We start from the raw sequence: 16,977 nt of genomic DNA on the forward strand, positions 1-16,977 counted from the left end.
GGAAGGCCCCAAGCTTTATATCCAAGTTTGACTTCCTTTCCATCAAATGCCAGTTCCCCAATGAACACACACAGAAAATATCAAAGAAATCCATTTATCCAAGTCAATGGCAAAGTAGAAATCAGAGCAAGTATACATGTGAGAATATATGCCAGACAATACAGATTGAAGGGAATCTCCTTTGGGAATCCAGATAATTCGATACAATGAAGAGAAAGAGAGAGAGTCCTTCAACATCTCAAGCAAAGGAGGGGAAATTCCTCAAGTCTCTAGGGGACATGACGGAGATTTGTAGTTCCTCTCATGTCAGTTCCTTCCCAGATTCCTTTTCTCCCTTCATTGATTTGAAGAAAGGTTGGCCTCTTGTTTCTTCTCTCTTCAGTTTGGAAGCCAGAAGCTCACTCTGCCAGAAGAACTCAGGATCTCTCTTTTTCTTGCTTTTGTTAACTCTACCTATCTCCCATTCAGGCTCAGGGCATTAAGAAATCAATTTCTACCAATGAGTAGAGATTCCTATAAAATTGACCTTTTAATCCAAGGATTACAAAACTATGACTATTGACTAAAAATAAAATTTATGTGGTGTGACAAGTGTGTAGAAAATACCTTGGAGGGAAGAGAGAGAGAGAGAGAGAGAGAGAGAGAGAGAGAGAGAGAGAGAGAGAGAGAGAGAGAGAGAGAGAGAGAGATGAGGCAGTGAGATAAATTGGAAAGCTACTGCAATAGTTTTAGTGCAGTGTGATAAGATCGTGGCCATGCAAATAGACAGTATTTGTACAAGAGATGTTGTGAAGTTATAAACAATAAAATTTGACAACAGATTGCATATGTGAAGTGGTTACAGGTAAGAAGTAAAGGATGACACTGTGATTGAGAGTCTGAGTGATTGGGATATGGTGATTCCTTCAGCAACAATAGAGAAATTGGGAAAAACATAGAATTTTGAATAAAAATGTAGAATAACAAGATAGCAAAACTATTTCTGAGTCCAGTGAAAATAGGAATGAGATAACAACAGCAATCATAATACCTGTCCTTTATTTTTTTATGGTTTGCAGAGTCCTCTTCATATAATTTGTGTTCTTCATATAATTACCATGTAATGTAGACTTCATGGCTATTATTATCCCCATTTTGTAAATGGAGGAACTTAGGATCAGAGATTAAGTTAATTGTCAATTGTCACATAGCTACAAAGGAGTAGGATTAAGATTTGAACTCACTTCTTGTTTTGAGTCTAGCACCCTATTTGTATTTTTATGACCCTTGACTTGAAAGGTCAGTTATAAGGGACTTTCTCTTAACTAATAAAGACCGACTTTTTGATGGCTTACATCTGTATGAGAGGTGGGCAGAGACTATAAGAATGAAAGACAAGAAAGATCTTATGAGTATATGTATGAATGTGTTTACATATACATGTACACATAGTTGTGTATTTGTCTTTGTGTATGTATGTATGTATCATATAAAAAGACTGAGTCATTTAATTCATTTATGAATAAATGAAAGAAGACAACTTTGGTTTGTATTCTACCTTTACATACTTCAAAATGGAAAAAAATATTATAGAGCTTGTTTTAGTTTTGTTTTTAAAGATCAAGTACAATATTCTTTCCTATATTATACTAGAGCTTCCAAAATCCTATCAATCTCATAATTTAAAAAATCAGTTTCCATAATCTCTTTTTGTCATACTTATTAATTAGATTAGCAGTGCATTCAGTATTTCAAATTCATATGTCTTTGGGGAACCATATTCTACTCATTTCTGATTAGTTTATATGCTGTAAATATCTGGTGTGAGGTTCTCTTTTGGAATCATATTTGGAAGCTGGAGTGAATGTTACAGATGTGTTGACACAATAGAACACGAAAACATATAATGTCCATGAATATGTGTGTGCTTATACAACCTCCCTGCCTTTATATGAGTTGTTTCCCATGTCTGGAATCCATTCCATTCTCACCTGCCCCACCCAGAACCCTTAGCTTCCTTCAAAACCTAGTCTCCAGTGCCACCTGCTAAATATGACTATCCCTGATCTCTTAACTGACCAGACCATTATCTCTCTTAAAAGTATTTTATACTATTTATAAATAATTTGTACCTACTTCCCTGTGCACTTGTTTTGTCTTTCCTCTGCTCCTTGAGGACAGAGATGATCACATTTATTTTCTTTGTATTCCTAAATCCTGTCACATCGTTTTGCACATCATAGATGATTAATAAATGTTTGTTTAGTTTTTATATGCTCCTGAATCATAGGATGGAAGAATTAAAAGTGGAAGTCACCTTAGAAATCATTTAGTCCAACCTTAGCATCTTACAAATGAAGAAACTGAGGTCCAAAGAAGTTGCTTCCCTTAACATCTTGTATAGGTATTCTTTGCTCATATTACTTTACCCCAAATTGTTATGGATGATGGATAGTGTTCTCAGTGCTGAGCCCTAGTGAAAATAAATACACAGTATCAGCATTCCCTTGTTCCAATGTGGAAATCACTTATTTTTCCTTTAGAGTAATAGCAGGTTCTCTGGGACACAGCCAAGCATATTGTTTGGGATTTTTGAGTTATATTCTCTAAGAACCTGAGTATAATTATTGTTTTAACACATCAAATAGCACCCCAGTACCCTGAAAATTACTCTATTTTCTGTAAATGCCTAGATAACTTCAATAAGGAACTTTAATCTAGACATTCCCAGAATATAAACTACTCAGACATGGATAGAATATGATCCCCTGAAGTCACATGAATTTGAAGTGTTGAATATATAGCTAATCTAAAGAAGGGTAATAAATAGATTATGAAAATAATAATATTGTTTTAATTTGTGAATTTTATTTGAGAGGATTTCAGAATATAAACTATAAAGAGGGAAAGAAAATTATAACTGACTTTAAAAAATTCTCCTTTATAATGTTCTCACATTTTAAAGAAGTCAGACATAGAGTGACCAATTCAAAAGAATACCTCCATTCATTCATTCATTTGGTAATTCAAAAATAATTTACTAAGCCCCTAAAATGTACATTCATATCCAAGATAGGGCCTAACAGAGATGAAATAGTACAGATCCTGAATAAAGTTTAGAATCACATAAGGAGAGAAGACAAAACCATGGTTAGCTAATAATATTTATATTGCCTGTAGTAGCAAAGAATTATAAATAAAGCAGAAGAAGTGAATTGAATAGGGAATGACTGGACAAATTGTGGTATATGGATGTGGTAAAATATTATTGAACCATAAGAAATAATGAATATAAATAATTCAAAGAAACTGAAAAAGATTTCTTTTATTTTTTTTGGTTATTTTCAAACATTATTCTTTGGTTACAAAAATCATATTCTATTCCTGCCTCCCCTACCCCCAATCTTCCCATAATTGACATGCAATTCCACTGGGTATTACATGTGTCCTTGATCAGAACCTATTTCCATGCTGTTGATGTTTGCACTGGGATGTTCATTTGGGGTCCACATCCCTAATCATATCCCCCTCGACCCATGTAATCAAGCAGTTGTTTTTCTTCGGTGTTTTTACTCCCACAGATTTTCCTCTAAATGTGGACAGTGTTCTTTCTCATAGATCCCTCCGGGTAGTTCATGATCATTGCATTCCCACTAATGAAGAAGTCCATTATGTTCTATTGTACCACAGTGTATCAGTCTCTGTGTACAATGTTCTCCTCGTTCTGCTCCTCTCACTCTGCATCACTTCCTGGAGGTTGTTCCAGTTCCCATGGAATTCCTCCATTTTATTGTTCCTTTGAGCACAATAGTATTCCATCACCAACATATACCACAATTTGTTTAGCCATTCTCCAATTGAAGGGCATCCCCTCATTTTCCAATTTTTGGCCACCACAAAGAGTGTAGCTATGAATATTCTTGTACAAGTTTTTTCCTTATTTTCTCTTTGGGGTACAGACCCAGCAGTGCTATGGCTGGATCAAAGGGCAGAGAGTCTTTTATCGCCCTTTGGGCATAGTTACAAATTGCCCTCCAGAATGGTTGGATCAATTCACAATCCCACCAGCAATGAATTAGTGTCCCTACTTTGCCACATCCCCTCCAGCATTTGTTACTTTACATTGCTGTCATGTTAGCCAATCTGCTGTGTGTGAGGTGGTACCTCAGTGTTGTTTTGATTTGCATCTCTCTGATTATAAAAGATTTAGAGCTCTTTTTCATGTGCTTATTAATAGTTTTGATTTCTTTGACTGAAAATTGCCTATTAATGGCCTTTCCCCATTTATCAATTGGAGAATGACTTGATTTTTTGTACAATTGATTTAGCTCTGTAAATTTGAGTAATTAGACCTTTGTCAGAGGTTTTGTTATGAAGATTATTTCCCAATTTGTTACTTCCCTTCTAATGTTGATTACATTGGTTTTGTTTATACAAAAACTTTTTTTTTAAACCCTTACCTTCTGTCTTGGAGTCAATACTGTATATTGGCTCCAAGGCAGAAGAGTGGTTAGGGCTAGGCAATGGGGGTCAAGTGACTTGCCCAGGGTCACACAGCTGGGAAGTGTCTGAGGCCAGATTTGAACCCATCTCTAGGCCTGGCTCTCAATCCACTGAGCCACCCAGCTGCCCCCCAAAAACTTTTTAATTTGATATAGTCAAATTTATTTTTTGATGTAGTCAAAATTATTTATTTTACATTTTGTGACTTTTTCTAAGTCTTGCTTGGTTTTAAAATCTTTCCTTTCCCAAATGTCTGACATGTATACTATTCAGTGTTCACTTAATTTACTTATAGTTTCCTTCTTTATGTTCAAGTCATTCATCCATTCTGAGTTTATCTTGATGTAGGATGTGAGATGTTGATCCAAACCTAATCTCTCCCATACTGTCTTCCAATTTTCCCAGAAGTTTTTAATCAGATAGTGGATTTTGGTACCAAAAGCTGGGATCTTTGGACTTTCCACTGATCCTCCTTTCTGTCTCTTAGCCAGTACTATATTGTTTTGATGACCACTGCTTTATAGTATAGTTTGAGATCTGGTACTGCAAGGTCACCTTCCTTCGCATTTTTTTTTCATGATTTCCCTGGATATCCTTGATCTTTTGTTCTTTCAAATGAACTTTGTTATTTTTTTTCTAAATAATTAAAATTTTTTGGTAGTTCAATGGGTATGGCACTAAATAAATAAATAAGTTTGGGTAGGATGGTCATTTTTCTTATGTAGTCTCATCCTACCCATGAGCACTTAATGTTTTTCCAATTGTTTAGATCTAGTTTTAGTTGTGTGGAAAGTGTTTTGTAGTTGTGTTCATATAGTTCCTGTATTTGTCTCAGCAGATAGATTCCTAAGTATTTTATATTGTCTAGGGTGATTTTAAATGAAATTTCTCTTTCTAATTCTTGCTGCTGAGATGTGTTTGGAGATATATAGATATGCTTATGACTTAGGTAAGTTTATTTTGTATCCTTCAACTTTGCTAAAGTTGTTGATCATTTCCATTAGCTTTTACTTGATTCTCTAGGATTCTTTAAGTAGACCATCATATCATCCACAAAGAGTGATAGCTTGGTCTCCTCATTGCCTATTTTAATACCTTCAATTTCTTTTTCTTCTCTAATTGCTACTGCTAGAGTTTCAAGTACAATGTTAAATAATAGAGGTGATAATGGGCATTCTTGTTTCCTGATCTTATTGGGAATGCATCTAGTTTATCCCCATTGCAGATGATGTTGGCTGATAGTTTTAGATAAATACTGTTTATTATTTTTAGGAAAGACTCTTGTATTCCTATACTTTCTAATGTTTTCAATAGGAATGAGTGTTGTATTTTGTCAAAGGCTTTTTCTGCGTCTATTGAGATAATCATGTGATTTTTGTTGGTTTGCTTGTTGATATGGTCAATTATGTAGATAGTTTTCCTAATATTGAACCATCCTTGCATTCCTAGTATAAATCCCACGTGAATAACCCTTGTGATGACTTACTAGAGTCTTTTTGCTAGTATTCTATTTAAGATCTTTGCATCTATATTAATTAAGGAGATTGGACTGTAGTTTTCTTTCTCTGTTTTTGACCTGCCTGGCTTTAGAATCAGTACCATATTTGTGTCATAAAAGAAATTTGGTATAACTCTTCTTTCCTAATTATGTCAAATAGTTTGTATAGTACTGGGATTAGATGTTCTTAAAATGTTTGATAGAATTCACTTGTGAATCCATCAGGTGATGGGTATTTTTTCCATAGGGAGTTCTTTGATGGCCTTTTCAATTTCTTTTTCTGATATGTGATTATTTAGGAATTCTATTTCTTCTTCTGTTTATCTAGGCAATTTATATTTTTGTAAATATTCATCACCTAGATTGGCATATTCATTGCCATATAATTGGGCAAAATAGTTTTTAATGATTGCCTTAATTTCCTCTTCATTGGAGGTAAGGTCTCCCTTTTCATCTATGATACTGTTAATTTGATTTTCTTCTTTCCTTTTTTTATTAGATTGACCAGTACTTTGTCTATTTTGTTTGTTTTTTTCAAAATGCCAGCTTCTAGTCTTTTTTATTAGTTCAATAGTTCTTTCACTTTCAATTTTATTAATTTTCCCTTAATTTTTAGAATCTCTAATTTATTTTTCTTCTGGGGATTTTTTTTTGTTCATTTTCAAGGTTTTTTTTTTATTTTCATGTCCAATTCATTTACCTCTGCCCTTCCTAATGTGTTAATATATATGAACTCAAGGATATTAACTTTTTTTTGTTCTTTATTTTTTTTTGTTCTTTTTTGTTCTTTTTTTTTGTTCTTTAACCAATTTTGGAGGATCATATTATTTAACTTACAATTAATTTTTTATTTATCTCTCCATATACCCTTACTGATCATTTTTATAATATTATGATCTGGAAAGGTTGCATTTATTATTTCTGCTTTTCTGCATTTGTTTGCCATTTTTTTATGACCTAGTACATAGTCAATCTTTGTGAATATACCATGTACTGCTGAAAGGAAGGTGCATTTCTTTTTGTCCCCGTTTATTTTTCTCCATATATCTATTAACTCTAATTTTTCTAAGATTTCATTCACATCTTTTACCTCTTTCTTATTTATCTTTCATTTGATTTATCTACATTTGATAGTGGTTGGTTCAGGTCTCCCAGTAGTATAGTTTTACTATCTATTTCCTCCTTCAATTCCACTAGTTTCTCCTTTAGAAATTTGGATGCTATACCATTTGGTGCATACATGTTGATTAGTGATATTTCCTCATTGTTTATACTCCCTTTTATCAGGATGTATTTACCTTCCCTATCCCTTTTAATCAGATCTATTTTTACTTTGGCTTTGTCAGATATCAAGATTGCAACTCCTGACTTCTTTCTATCAATTGAGGCCCAATAGGTTTTGTTCCAACCTTTAATTCTAAACTTGTGAGTATCTACCCTCCTCAGGTGTGTTTCTTGTAGACAATATATGGTAGGACTTTGAATTCTAATCCACTCTCCTATTTGTTTTCATTTTATGGATGAGCTCAACCCAGTCATGTTCAAAGTTATGATTGTCACTTGTGTATTCCCCAGGATTTTGATATCCTCTCCTAGTTCTGTCCTTTCTTCTTTTGCTATATCCTTTTAAACCAGTGGTTTTCTTTTAAACAATCCCCCTAATCCCCTCCCTTAATATGCTTTCATTTCTGGCTCCTCCCTTTTTGTTCCCTTCTTGTTTTTTTAGGGTCTGTTAAGTTCCCTCCCCTCTCTCTTTCTCTCCCTTTTTGTACTCCCTTCCCCTACCACCCTTAGTTTTCCATTCTCACTTTCCCTGTAGGATAGGATAGAATTCAAGACCCCAATGGATGTAGGTGCTCTTCCCTCTCAGAATTGATTTCACTGAGAATAAGGTTTAAGTATTACCTATTAGCACTCTCTTCCTCTCCTTCTTATAAGAGTATTATTCCCCTCCCCTTCCCATGTATATCTTTGTGTGATAGAGATTATCCTATTTATTTTATTTCTTCAAGTATCTCTTGGTGTCATCTTCGATTCCCCCCTCCCTTTTTTTCTTTTTTTGCATATCATCTTATAACACTTATTACCTCAATCTCTTCCTGTGAATGATTCTTCTAATTACTATAATAGTGAATATAATTTATGAGAGTTACAAATAAAATTCTCCCCATATATTAATATATATATATAATTTGATCTAATTGTAGTCCTTAAAGAAGAAAATTTGTATAAAAAAACATTTTCTCCCTTTTCCTCCTCTTTCTTATTTTCCTTTTCATGTTTCTCTTAATCTTTGTGTTTGGATATCAAACTTTCCACTTAGTTCTGGTCTTTTCTTTACAAAAACTTGGAAATTTTCTATTTTGTTGAATGTCCATACTTCCCCCTAGAAGTATATAGTCAGTTTTGATGGATAGGTGATCCTTTGTTGAAAACCCAATTCTCTTGCCTTTCTCAAAATCATGTTTCAAGCTTTGTGGTCCTTTAGCATGGAAGCTGCCAGGTTTTGTGTGATCCTGATTGGTGCTTATTGATATCTGACTTGTCTCTTTGCCTTCTTGTAGAATTTTCTTCTTACCTTGAAAGCTCTTGGATTTGGCAATTACCTTCATGGGAGTTGTCTTTTGAGGATTTAGTGTACAGGGTGCCTTATGAACTCTTTCAATGTCTATTTTGCCCCTTTGTTCAAGAACATCAGAGCAATTTTCTTGGATCATTTCTTGTAGTATGATGTCAAGATTTCTGTCTATTTCTGTCTTTTCGGGTAGACCAATGACTCTCAAATTGTCTGTCCTTGTTCTGTTTTCCTGAATTGTCATCTTCTCAGTGAGATATTTTATGTTTTATTCTATTTTGTCAGTCTTTTGGCTTTGCTTTATTAATTCTTGTTGTTTTGTAAGATCATTGGCTTCCAGTTGCCTAATTCTGGTCTTTAAAGACTGGTTTTCCTTTTCAGTTTGGTCTATCCTGCTTTTTGTCTCTTCCAGGTGTTTCTCCAATTTGGAGTTTTTGTCCTTTAAACTTTTATTTTCTCTTTGAACTATTTCCCACTTTTATTGCCAGAAGGCTTCCATTTTTTTGATAAGCTCCAATTTAAATTCTTCAGGAGCTTGTGTACAATTTCCATTTTTGGAAGGTTTTGGTACATTTATTTGAATTCCCTCTTCTATTTCCTCTATAGTCTGGATTTTTCCTTGGCAAAAATTTTCCAGGGTCAAAGCCGTCTTTTTGTTTATCTTGGAGGGAAGTTGTTGTTCCTGGGCATAGTTTGCCATCATCATGGAGGTTGTTCCTTCCTTCTTTACTCAGAAAACTGAGTGAGATGAGCAGGCTCTCTGTGTATGGAGTTAAAGAACAAGGATTTTGCCTGAGGCAAGCTCTCAAATTTCCACAGCTTCTGCTGTTTGCTGCCCTTCTCTGTACTATCTTACCAGGAGTACCCATGGTCTGAGCTCTTCAGCCTGCTGGGGTTTCAGGTATAGGCTTTTGGTGCTCTTAGTCAGCTCCTAAGGACCTAGAGGTGCCCCTTCCTCACTCTAGAGGTGCCCTTCATTCACTCACTGATTCTGGTGAGCTCTGGCTCTGACTCTGTCTCCAGAGGTAGGGTGAGGTAGGGTAGATCAGCTCTCATTTTGGTGGGAGCTTTTTCACTCCCTTATAGTGTGGAAATGCCCAAATCCCATGTATCTTCAATGCTGTGCCCTACTGTAGAGTCCCTTAGTTCTTATGAATTTGTTTTTTTTTTGTTCTTTTGAGGTAGTCTATATCAGTGGGTGCTAAGGAGAGGACCAGTCTTGCATCTAGACTGCCGCCATGCTTATCCAGAAGCCCAAAAGTCATTTCTTTTAGTTAAGAAAAATACATTTTTCTCTTCCTCTCATTTAGAAAGGAAATAAGGAGAGAAGGAAAGAAGGAAGGAAGGAAGGAAGGAAGGAAGGAAGGAAGGAAGGAAGGAAGGAAGGAAGGAAGGAAGGAAGGAAGGAGGGAGGGAGGGAGGGAGGGAGGGAGGGAGGGAGGGAGGGAGGGAGGGAGGAAGGAAGAAAGAAAGAAAGAAAGAAAGAAAGAAAGAAAGAAAGAAAGAAAGAAAGAAAGAAAGAAAGAAAGAAAGAAAGAAAGAAAGAAAGAAAGAAAGAAAGAAAGAAAGAAAGAAAGAAAGAAAGAAAGAAAGAAAGAAAGAAAGAAAGAAAGAAAGAAAGAAAGAAAGAAAGAAAGAAAGAAAGAAAGAAAGAAAGAAAAGGAAGGAAGGAAGGAAGGAAGGAAGGAAGGAAGGAAGGAATAAAGAAAGATAAAGCCTTCATGACAAATATGTATGGTCAACCAAAACTAATTCTCACATTGTTTATGCCATATTTATATATGTAAACATAATATACACTATATGCAAATTTGTTATATATGTATACACATGTGTGTATATGTGTGTGCATGTGTATATTATTAATCCTTTACCAACATCTCATTTGATAGATGAGCACACCAAAACCTAGAAGTATTAAATGGTATGCCCAAGATTACACAGATAGTAACTAGCAGAACCAGGATTCATACCCAGTTCCAATTACTACAAGTTCAATTCTCTTTCCACTGTCCCATAATTGGAGCTTTTTTTCACTTTGGGCCAATAATAGACAGAAAAATCCTAGATGAATATAATTTTGTTCCCATAAACCTAGATTTTATTTGAACCAATAGCTTAGAAATGAATATTCTATAGCCCAATGTAATTCATTCTCCATATTCAGTTGCCAGACAAATCCCTAAAGCAAATACTCTTCTTTTGCAGGGGTCAGCCTAGGCTTGTCAGAGGGAATATATCCTTGCTCTACCATAGAAAATAAGTTGATTTTCAGTCTCCAGCTCAGCTAGAACCATGTTATAAAATAAGAGAAATGAACATATGGCCAGATGCTAGAGGGGTGGCTAGTATTCAATGTACAGCTAGGCTTGAAGGCTGACACACTCTATTTGTGATAGGCAGCTGTCAGCATCTAAGTCACACTATTTGACCAATCTAATCATCAGAAATGGTTATATCTAGAATTATGCTGAAACCATCAGGATTGTATATCAAGCCAGATCTCTCTCACCCATAAATACATCCCTGCCAACTGCAATTGAATGCACTAGATACATCTGAAAAATATTTTCATTCTCTCAGGCTACTCAGGGATCATCTAGAAAATTTCTGTTTCAGTACCCAAAGGGCTCTTCCTTAAGCACAAAGCATGATCAAGCTGACCTTTGCACATATTACTGCTTCACTTCCCTCAGGAAGATTGACTTAGAGCCAGCCTCTGTGACTATGATGGTAAACCTCCTAATGCTCATTATTCTATCCTTTTGCTTCAGTCAGATGATGTTTGTAGTAGAAAAGACCTGTTGACCAATATCTTCTTCATATCTATGTCCTCCCTGCTTTCCAACTTGGACAGTCCCTAATCTTTTTTTTTTTCAACTTAAAAATCAGATTACCTAATATTGGATTGTTTCTTTTTAATTCATTGGCCTTATTTGATTGTTTTCTTCTACATAAAAGTCTGTACTCCTCTATTTGTGGCTCAGTCCTAAACTGAGGATGGGGCTTGATCCAGATTTTTTAGGCAATTGGTATACATTGCTTAATAAATCAGTATGCCCAGAAGAACACATATATTTATATATACACAGATATGCCTATATATATATATATACATATATATCTATACACACATACATTTATATATATATATATATATCAATAGATTGATAGATAGATAGATAGATAGATAGATAAATAGATAGATAGATTTTCTTGGCAAGGATACTGAAGTGGTTTACCATTCTCTTCCCCAGTGAATGAAGACAAATAGAGGTTAAATATCTTCCCCAAGGTCCTATAGCTAGTAAGTGTCTGAAAACAGATTTGACCATAGGTCTTCATTTTCTTGAAATCTGGTGCTCTTTCCACTGATCCCACCTAGCTGCCTCCTCTTAGAACTTCTTAGAGATTCTAATTTATAAGAATATGTCTTAGAAATTCCAATTTTTAAGAATATGAATCATTCCCCAACTGATAAGTTATCAAAGGATGTGAATAAGTAGTCCTCAAGAGATGAAATCTAAGCTATGAAAAGCCATGTTAAGAAAAGTTTCACATCAGTAATAATAAATGCAAATTACAGCAACTCCAAGATTCCACATCACCTGCATAAGAATGGCAAATTTGACAGAAAAGGGAAGTAATATGTTGGAAGGGCTGTGGAAAATAGGAACATTAGTTCACTGGTAGTAGAGCTATGGTTTAGTACAGTCATTCTGGAAAGTAATTACAAACAAACACACACACACACACACACACACACACACAATTACTGAACAATACATACTCTTTGAGCTAGTATTACCAGTACTGGGATTATACTGCAAGAAATCAAAGATTGAGGAAAAGGTGCTATATAGAAAAAATATTTGTACCTTTCTGTTTATAATAACAAAACCCCAAAGATTTAGAGGGTTTCTATCAAATGGTAACTGAAAAAATATGATATATTAAAGTATTAATTTGTGCTATAAGAAATGATGAAAAAATGGCTTCTGAGAAACTTGGGAAGATTTGTACTAATACAGAATGTAAAGAGTAGAACCAGGAAAACAATGTACGTAGCTATATTTTTTAAAAATAGCAGTTTTGAATGATTTAAGAACTTTGATCAATCAACCATGACTCCAAAGCACTGATGATGAAGAGTCTTACTCATTTTCTGTCAGAGAGGTGAAAGATTAAATATACAGCATGAAACACATATTTGTATGTGGCCAACATGGTAATTTGTTTTACTGGATTATGCAGATTTGTAAACAAGATTTTTAACTTCCAGGTTAAAAGTTACAAGAAAAAAAAAAGGCTTGATAATTCAATGGAATTTATATGTATAGCTATTCATGTAGGTATGTCTATGCATATTAATATATTTTACATATCTATATCTCTGTCTGGATATAGATGCATTTACATGTATATATGCATTTATATGCACACATATATATTTTTATATAATAATTTTTGTGTTTATAAAGAATGCAAGTTCCTGGGCAGCTAGGTAGCACAGTGGATAGAGCATTGGGGTTGGAATCAGGAAGACTTATTTTCATGAGTTCAAATCTGGCCTCAAACATTCATCAGTTGTATGACCCTGGGCAAGTCATATATAACCTTATTTACCTCATTTCCTCACCTGTAAAATGATATGGAGAAGGAAATGGCAAATTACTCTACTATCTTTTCTAAGACAATCCTAAAAAAGGGTCATGAAGAGTCAGAAACAACAGAAAAATAACAAAAGTCCCCTTACTCTCTCTGATTTTTCTTTGTAGCATCCCTGGGTGCTTAGCATAGTGCCTGGTACATAGTGAGCACTTAATAAATATTTGATGATTGATTATCTAATTGCGTAGGTGGTAGAAATAAAGTTGCCTTTAACCCTAACCTCAAAATGTGCCTAGGAGGCAGCTTTCTTAGTAAAACAAAGTTTGTGGAAGGAAAAAGTCTTTATCATTGTTGACAGTCATTTCTGATTCTTTCTGCAAACTCTTTTGACATATGTCCTGCCTGGATGGCAATTTGGAGACAAGAAGTCCCCACGATCCTAAAGAATGACTTAAAAGCATTGAGGGGGCCATGAGTGTGGCCATTAGTCCAGAATTACTGCCTGTGTATGATGTCTGAAGGTGCCTGGGTCCCTTTATTACATCAAGAAAAATTCTATGGCAGGTCTTATTAGCCTTATTGTCTGAGATGAGTAATGCTAACAGCCCAAAATTTCCTTGATCATGATGCTAGATGATGATGTGAATAGCATAAGGCTTGAAACAGGATTCTCCTCAGCCTCAGCCTTGGGTAGGTAAAAAGTGGGTACCAAGATTGAAAACTTAAATATTCTATATTCTCTTCTTTTTGAGTTGGAATATCTGTTGGGTGAAAGAAAAGAGAGCTTTCCACTTCTTATCTCAAAGGAATGCAAACTCTTTGAGCACAGAAACTTTTAATTTTTGTCTTTCATTTCTGGTACCTAAGCACACTGCCTGGCACAGAGCACATAATTAATAAAGGCTTAAATGGTTAATTGACTTTGGCTTCCCAGAACCATTTCTTCTCACAGAGCAGAGTCTCAGAGGTTCTTCATTTTGCAAAAAAAAAAAAAAGGGGGGGGGGAGAACCAGGACAGCTAGGTAACTCAGTGGATAGAGAGCCAGGTCTGGAAAGGGGAGGTCCTAGGTTCAAATTAGGCCTCAGATAAACTTGCTAGCTCCATGATTCTAAGCAAGTCACTTCACTCCAGTAAATGGATACTTAGTGTTGATTCTAAGACAGAAGGTAAGGATTTTAAAAAATAAATCGACCCAAGAGAAGACAGGTAATTTTTTCAAGATCAAAGACCTAGGAAAATTCATATTCAAACCCAAGTTCCCTTGCCCCAAGTTTAAGTTTAAATTCAGTATTTTTCTCACTGTACCCAACTGTAGAATAGGGTGAACCATTAGGAATGAGAAAGTATCACTAGGCACCTCGATTTTATATCATCTTCAGAAAGACAGATGTTGGAAAGGAAGTCTAGAAAGCATTTCCTTATATTTGAATTACTCAAAACACACCTAATTTCCTCAAGAAGGTAAATTGTATATTATTTCATTTTTGGATTAGCCATGACCAATTTTTCAATCACAGGGCAAGTCCCGCCCACACACACACAACTAGATATGTGCTGCAAGAATGGAAACTTGCATTAATATTGTCCAAAAGCAAACATAATCTGCCAAAGATAATGAAAATCACATTTTATATTATATCACATTACACCAAATTATATCCAGCTATCCAGTAAGTAATCATTTGTTAAGGACCTACTAAGTATAAGACACTCCTCTGGGATGTAGGGAAATAATTAGATAATTAAAACATGGTTTCTATGCTCATAGACTTTTTAGTCTATATAAATATATAGTGGTGAATTATTAATACATGGAAATAACTATATAATAATTACACAATAAATATAATACAAGAAAATTTGAAAGGAGCAGTAAGAGAGACATAATCCAAGAGTTCTACAAGATATAAAGGAGTTTGTGGGCAGCTACATGGCTCAGGGGAGCCAGGTCCAGAGACAGAAGATCCTGGGTTCAAATGTGACTGTATGACCCTCTGCAAGTTACTTAAGGCCCATTGCCTAGACCTTACTGCTCTTCCATCTTGGACCTGATTTTAGTAACCATTCTAAGACAGAGGGTAAGCGGTTTAAAAAAAGAAAGTCTGGTATGGTGGCACAAACCCACTGAGGAAGGTGAGACTGAGGCAGGTAGCTTTTGGAGTCTACAAAACCAATGAACTATTCACACTGAGGACAGTACAAAATGGCAAGCACTAATATGATGAGCCCCTGGGATGAGGGCTACCAGCTTGCGTGTAGCTAGTTAGTTGGGCAAACAGCCATATCAATAAAATAGAGCAGGTAAAAGCTGCAGTACTGGGACTGAAATCCCCACTCCGAGTGAAATAGGAAGATTCTATCTGGAAAGGAAGAAAGATGGCAAGAAAAGGGAGAGGAGGGATGGGGGACACAAAGGAGAGGGAGAGGAGTTGAGCAGTGGGAGAAGGGAAAGGGGAGTTGGGATACTCAGTCTAGAGACAGAGAAGGAAAGATAAAAGGAAAGATTATTTCTGACTTGGGGGAAATTTTAAATAAAACTTTTGGAGAAGGTACTATATTTGTTTATTTTGTTTTTATTTTCAATTCAATTCAAGAAGCAATTAATAAAGACCTAGTATTTGCCCAGCATGGGGTTAAGTGCTGGAGACAGATACAAATAAGAAAAAGAGACAATCTGCTCTCAAGGAGTTTACAATCTAACCGGGAAAAGAAAAGAAAAGAAAAGAAAACAAAACAAAACAAAACAAAACAAAACAAAACAAAACAAAGCAAAGCAAAAAGAAAACAAAACAAAACAAAACAAAAAGAAAACAAAAAGAAAAGAAAAGAAAAGAAAAGAAAAGAAAAGAAAAGAAAAGAAAAGAAAAGAAAAGAAAAGAAAAGAAAAGAAAAGAAAAGAAAAGAAAAGAAAAGAAAAGAAAAGAAAAGAAAAGAAAAGAAAAGAAAAAGGAAGTTGAAAAATTGGGATTGGGGTGAGGACACAGGTGTTGGGACAGGGGTAGGTTGGGAGCAAGGAACTTTGTTCTATGCAGTCAAAGCCAACCAGAACAATTGATGGAAAGTGGAATTAACAAGAAGGTTGTGAGCCTTCTATCAAGGAAGATTTGGGGATGTTAGTGCTCCACATTTTAGTCATTCAATAAAGGAAGGCAACTAAGGGAGAGAAGAAAAGGTGTATAATATTAAAACTTAAGTCATTCTTCCTAGTGATGAGATTTCAGGTGATCTGCTTGTGGGGAGTAGTTGAAAGCTAAGCAGAGCAGAGGAAAGAAAACTATATTTCAATGTAATTGGCTTCCTTTGTAACCCAGTTTATTTTATGCATTTGAAACAATATTCTGAGAAGGGCTCTATAACCTTCACCAGAGTGCTGTCTCTGTCTCTGTCTCTGTCTCTGTCTCTGTCTCTGTCTCTCTGTCTCTTTCTCTCTCTCTCTCTCTCTCTCTGTCTCTCTCTCTCTCTCTCTCTCTCTCTCTCTCTCTCTCTCTCTCTCTCACTCTGTGTGTGTATCTGTCTCTCTCTGCTCTGACTCTTTCTTTGCCTTGCTATCTCTTTGTCTCTCTGTCTCTCTTGGTCTCTTTCTCTCTCTCTGTCTGTCCCTCTGCCCCTTATTCCTACCTGTTGGTGAGATGGTAGACTAAGTTACCTACACCCCTATTGTCCTTTAATTATACAGATTATTAAAATGTGAATTGTGTTGATCATAAAAGCAGTTGAAGTGAGAGAAGGTTGGAACTTGGATCTCAGAGAACTCAGTTTGAATCTACCTCTGTCATTTATTAGCTTTATAATGCCTAGGGAAGTCACTTC

This window comes from Monodelphis domestica, chromosome 2 (genome assembly GCF_027887165.1).
Source record: "Monodelphis domestica isolate mMonDom1 chromosome 2, mMonDom1.pri, whole genome shotgun sequence".
Taxonomy (NCBI): Eukaryota; Metazoa; Chordata; class Mammalia; order Didelphimorphia; family Didelphidae; genus Monodelphis; species Monodelphis domestica.